Source organism: Mustela nigripes, chromosome 1, assembly GCF_022355385.1.
Source record: "Mustela nigripes isolate SB6536 chromosome 1, MUSNIG.SB6536, whole genome shotgun sequence".
NCBI classification, from domain to species: Eukaryota; Metazoa; Chordata; class Mammalia; order Carnivora; family Mustelidae; genus Mustela; species Mustela nigripes.
The window spans coordinates 222081319-222087318 of NC_081557.1; positions in this window are offsets into that span (position 1 = coordinate 222081319).

Sequence of the window (6000 nt, forward strand, 5' to 3'; positions counted from 1 at the left end):
ATTTGGGATGATTCTTTTAATGCCATTGTCTAAGAATTTTATCATCTGTGTTATTTCTGGGTTTGTTTCATTGATTCCTTTTTCTCATCAACAACAGTTACATTATTCGGCTTCTTTGCATGTCTGGTAAGCTTTTATTAGATGCAAATAGAATGAATGTTGTCTTGTTCAAGGTGGGGTATATTTTGTTCCTTTAAATATTTTGGGGCTTTGCTCTGGGGCGGAGTTAAGATACTTGGAAGGGATTCAATCCTTTCAAAGCTTATTTTTATGCTGTGTTTGTTAGGTGCAGAAGGGCCTTTGCCCTGAAGCTAGTGGAGGGGAGTGTTCTTCCTAATCCTTCCTGGTGATCTTTCTCTTACTTCGTGTGGTATTCTCATTCACATTGCTGTGGCCTGAATGTTTGGATCCTCCAAATCCATATATTGAAACCCTACCCCCAACGTGATGGCATTTGAAGTGAGGTCTTTGGGAGGTATTTAGGGTTACATGAGGTCATGAAGATGGGCCGCCCCACGATGGGATTAACACCCCTCTAAAAAAGAGGAGGAAAGACAGGATCTCTCTCCTCTCTGCAACTAGCACTAAGGAAGACCACATGAAGGTATAACCAAGAAGAGGGCCCTCATCAAGAACCTCACCAGGGGGCATCTGGGTGGCTCAGTGGGTTAAGCCACTGCCTTTGGCTCAGGTCATGATCTCAGGGTCCTGGGATCGAGTCCCGCATCGGGCACTCTGCTCAGCAGGGAGCCTGCTTCCTTCTCTCTCTCTCTGCCTGCCTCTATGCCTACTTGTGATCTCTCTCTGTCAAATAAATAAATAAAAATCTTTAAAATTTAAAAAAAAAAAAAAAAAGAACCTCACCAGGTACCCTGATCTTGGACTTCCAGCCTCCAGAACTATGAAAAGCAAATGTTCATTGTTTAAGCCATTGGTTACAGCAGCCTGAGCTCCCTCAGAAACACATGCACAGCTGAGTGCTGGGCTGAAACCCTCAAAAGGAAACCTCCGCAGCTCTTCAGAGTTCTCTCCATGTGGCTCTTGGCTGCCCGGTGTGCCCCGCAAATTATAGCTGTTTTGACTCAACTCTTTAGACGCTGACTCTGTACTCAAAGTCAGAGATCACTCTGGATGCTCCTCCTTGAACTGCAGCTGAGAAATTCTCTGCAGGCAGTAGGCTTTGGCAATTTTAGGGTTCATCTCCTTTGTTTTCCTTCTCTGCTGCCTGTTGACCAATGCCTGAAACTGTTGTTTTGTATGTTTTGTCTAGTAATTTCATTGTGTAGGGAGGAGGTAAAATCTGGGCACTGGTTGTTTCATTATGGCCCAGAGCAGATGTTAGTAAACTATGTTAGTAAACTAAATCTATGCAGTAGACTCTCAGTATATGCTCCAATATCTGGTGGGGAAAGGTTTCTTTCATTTTCCTTTTTTCAAAATTTTGGTGGCCTTCAGGTCCCTTTGCCTTTCCTATGGATTGCATAACTTGCTTACTAAATTCCCTTAAAAAGGTCCATTGGGATGGGGATTGAGATTGAATTAAGTTTTAGGTACTAATTCGAAATATACTCTTATACTTGGATATACCTTGCCTTTGGATGGGAAAAGGTAATGTCATAAAATAACTCTTTTCACCTGCTGGATGTTGTTGATGAACTGGAAAGGGAAAATGCATGATTGAAGGGTATATTGCAAGACCCAGTTGAGGAAGTGCTGGCCAATTCAAGGCTGATAAACTGGAAAGAGTGGGAACTCCATAGGATGAAAATATTAAAATTGTCAAGATTAGGGAAAGAGAGTGATCTCTGGGATACTTTGTTAAATGAAAAAAAGGTGGAGAGAAGCATAAACAGTTTTCTACCATTTAAGGAAGGGAAGGTACAGGGGCATCTGGGTGGCTCAGTCAGTTAAGTATCCTAGACTCTTGATTTCAGCTTAGGTCATGATCTCGGGATGCTGAGATCAAGCCCCATATTATAGTCTGCACTCAGCTGGGAGTCTGATTGAGATCCTTTCTCCCTCTCCTTTTGCCCCTCCGCCTACTTGGGCACCCTCTCTCTTTTTAAAGTAAATCTTTAAAAAAAAAAAAAAAAGAGCAGGGAGATACACAACACACAGGTACACATACTATTATGTATACATATGTACATCAATCTACTTAAATTTAAAATTGCCAAGTTGATTAGCTGTTACTACAGTCTTTTTTTTTTTTTTTAAGATTTTATTTATTTATTCGACAGAATGAGAGAGAGTACAAGCCAGGGGAGCAGCAGAGGGAGAGGGAGAAGCAGGCTTCCCACTGATCACGTACCCTGATGTGGGGCTCAATCCCAGGACCTTGGGATCATGACTTGAGCCTGGAGCCAGACGCTTAACTGATTGACCCACTGAGCCAGCCAGGCAAACCTGTTAGATTTAAGACTTCCTGTCAGAGGAAGTCATGAAGGAGCAGGCACAGTAGCTTGACTTTTTCAAATATATCTTGCTTTTAGATTTTACTTTAAAACCATATATAGATTACATAGTTATACATCTAACTTAAATTTTTAAAAAGCAATATCTGAAAAACTGAAAGTAACCAAATGAACCCAACCCAAATGGAATCAGTTTGGTGGCACAGCTACACAGAGAGAACCTATATAAAATGACTTTTAAAGCATGGTAATTTGATAGCACAGTCCCTAGTGAGATATGCCCTAAGGGCAAAGGAAGAATTGCAGAAACTGTCTTCAGCTGCTGCAGAAATCTCACATTTTTGAGGCAGGGTGGAGATCGTTATTCTGAGACTGGAGTGTGTGCAGAGTGGCCTAAAGTCAACGAATTCTGTGGGGCTTGTCAACAACCCAAATTGTTCAGTGTGGCAAAAAAGGAGATCAATCAGTTAAGTAAAAATCCTGTAGTCTTTCATTTGAATCGAAACTATTGATACAAACTCATGATACTGGTAATCCTAGAAACAAACACCATTTTTCTACTCTGTCCACTGAAAAAGTCCAAACACTGTGACTCAGCCAATAGCATCAAGCACCCACATGGTGGTCCCATCCCATTTTCCCTAGAAGGCAGCAGGGCCCTTGGGGCTACAGCCTAAATAGGTCAGGGGCAGGAAATAACACCACCTGCTCCCAGCATCTGAGCTTCCTTTTCTCTGATAGGACCTCAAAAATCCCCAGGGCTGTGTGCAAAGCCCTCACCAGCCAACCCAAAGAGGCCTCCGGAGGCCGCCAAAACATACAAATAACTGTCATTGAAGTACATCAATATGGAAGCCCACTAGTTCTTAACAAAACAAACAAACCAAGCCAAACTTGAGGGTCACCCTTAGAGGGTTCCAGGAAAGCAGCTCATCTGAAATCCATCCTTCATCTTGTTCTCCTGGGTAACCAGACCACCAGGAATCCTGTGACTGTCAAGGACACAACACATTTGTAAAAGAAATTTCTAAAGCTGTTCCAGTTCACAATAGAGGAGTGATGGAATTAAAATATCCTCCCCCACCCCCGCCCCAGACCCCGTGTGAATCCTAACCAAAAACTGCGATGAATACAGGGGAGCTGAGCAGCAAAGACAGACAAATCGACGTTCTGTGCCAACTTCTATGAAGAGGATTTGCCAGAAAATTGAAGCTGAGTCTGATAGAACTTAGATCTAACTATCAGTACACGGCAACTACAGGAGACAGAGGAATACATCCAGTGACACCACAGAGGTGCAGTTACCAAAATTCAGCCTTGGAAAATGCTACTGGACAGTCTATTTTCCTCAGTAAATTATAAGAGCAGATGTGACAGAGGGGAGTCTATAGATTAAAAAAAGCTAAAAACCAATCACCTCCAATTGCAATATAGGGCTTTATTTTGATCCTGAGTCTAACACATAAGCTAAATAATTGTGAGATTATTGGGGCAACTCAAAGAGTGATGAGACATTTAATCACAACAAGAATTTTTAAATTTTTACAATGTGATAATGCTATTTCTTTTTTTAAAAAATACTGAAATTGTTACAGTTTTTGAAAATATCAATTTTGCCCCTTAATAGACATAACAAAATTCTATTTATTATCTCAACAGTTCTCTTTTGGAGGGGTGGAGGGAGTTGGATAAAATTATATTAAAATACATAGGGAAATATAAATGCCTGAATAGCAAAAACCACTGTGAAGAAGATAAATAATGAGAGACTTGTCTTCACCTGAAAGCCACTGTAATAGAAATCACTGTAATACAATGAACATGGTATTGGCCTAAGAGTAGACAAATCAGTGAAACACAAGAACGGATCCAAAAATAGAACTCAGTATATATCATAATTTAATATGTGACAAAGGTAGTATTTCAATTCTATGGGAAAGAATGGTTTAGTTAATAAATACTGTAGGCATAACTGGCTATTCATCTTAGAATGAAATGAACTTGTATCCCAATTTTGCAACAAGCCCAAAAATAAATTTCAAGTGGATTAAAAACTTAAATATAAACAATAAATCTTAGAAGCACATTTAGGTGACTACATGCAAATCTAGGGGACAGAGAACACCTTTTTAACTCAAATCAGAAACACAGAAAATATACAAGATAAATATTTGATTAAATAAAGGTTTAAGACAGTTAAATGGTGAAAAACACCATAAAGTCAAGAATCAAAATATGCATTTAGGACAATATGTGCAATGCAGGCAACAGATAAAGGATTAATATTTCTTATATGCAAAAAATTCTTACAAAGTGATAAGAGAAAGATAAGCCCTTCCAATCTTTAAAAAGGGCAAGAGGTATAAACAGGCAATTTACAGAATAGCAAGTCCAAATGGCTAATAAACATATGAAAAGACACCCAAACTCACCATCAGTGAGGGAACTAAAAATTAAAATAATTATGAGACACTACTCCACACGCGTCAGACTGGCAACAAGTTAAAAAAAGTAATATTATCTATTGCAGCCTCCTGCATTCTTGTGAAAATGTTACTGCCTTTTGAGGAAAAAGACTGTCTAGCAGCATCTCTCAAAATCAAGAATCCACATACCCTTTGACCTAAGGATGGAACTCTTGTAAATGCGGCCAGTAGAAGTCAAAGAACCGGTGCAGAAGCCAATATGTGAAATTGTGGGCTGCAGAATTATAGTGGCAAAAACCTAAAGATGAAGTGAATATGTACCCATAAGGAAATGGTTGACTAAATGGTGTATCTGCATCACAAATAGTACAAAGCTGTTACAGAAGAAGGTATTAAAACTAGTCCCTATGAATTAGAAGGATTGCTATGTGATGTTGAAAGAGGAAGGCAAGATGCTGAGAATTGTGTACAGCATGGTTGCCAGTGATAACTAGTATGTATGTATGAATGTGGAGGTGAAAATGTATATATTTGTATGCAAACCTCTCTTTGTTTATGATGTTGTGAGCTTGGGGGGAAAGTGTGGAATATTCTACAAGGGGTGATTAACAGCCAGGTTGAGAGGGTAGGGAGCTGAGATTTAATGTAAGGAGGATCAAAGAAAAAAAAACAGCTGATCTAAATTTTTTACACATTAATTTGTTACACATTAATTTATGTATAAGTTACATATACATATATGTATAGTGTTTGTGTGTGTCTGATGTATATTAAAGGAAAAAAACTAGAATTGAATCTGCCTCTACATATTTGCAGGGTGTCCATGATATGCTGTTAAATTTTAAAAAGCTTGGACTGTGTATGGTATGATTCTGTTTTGTCAAAACAAAGCCCATGTAGGCAAACCTTTAAAACTGTGAGCAGCACAAGTAATACTGAACACTTGTAATACTGAATGAGCCATGAAAAAGATGTGAAGGGATAAATGCCAGGTTGTTAACATTTCTTACCTCAAAGGGGATTGAGCTGGGGATGAAATGGTGATTCACGTATTCTTTATACATCACTGTACTATTTTACTTGTTACAATTGCCTCCCTTTCTTTGTGGCTTGAGAAATATCAAGCTGAGAAAGCGAACAGAAACTAACTTAAACTAAAG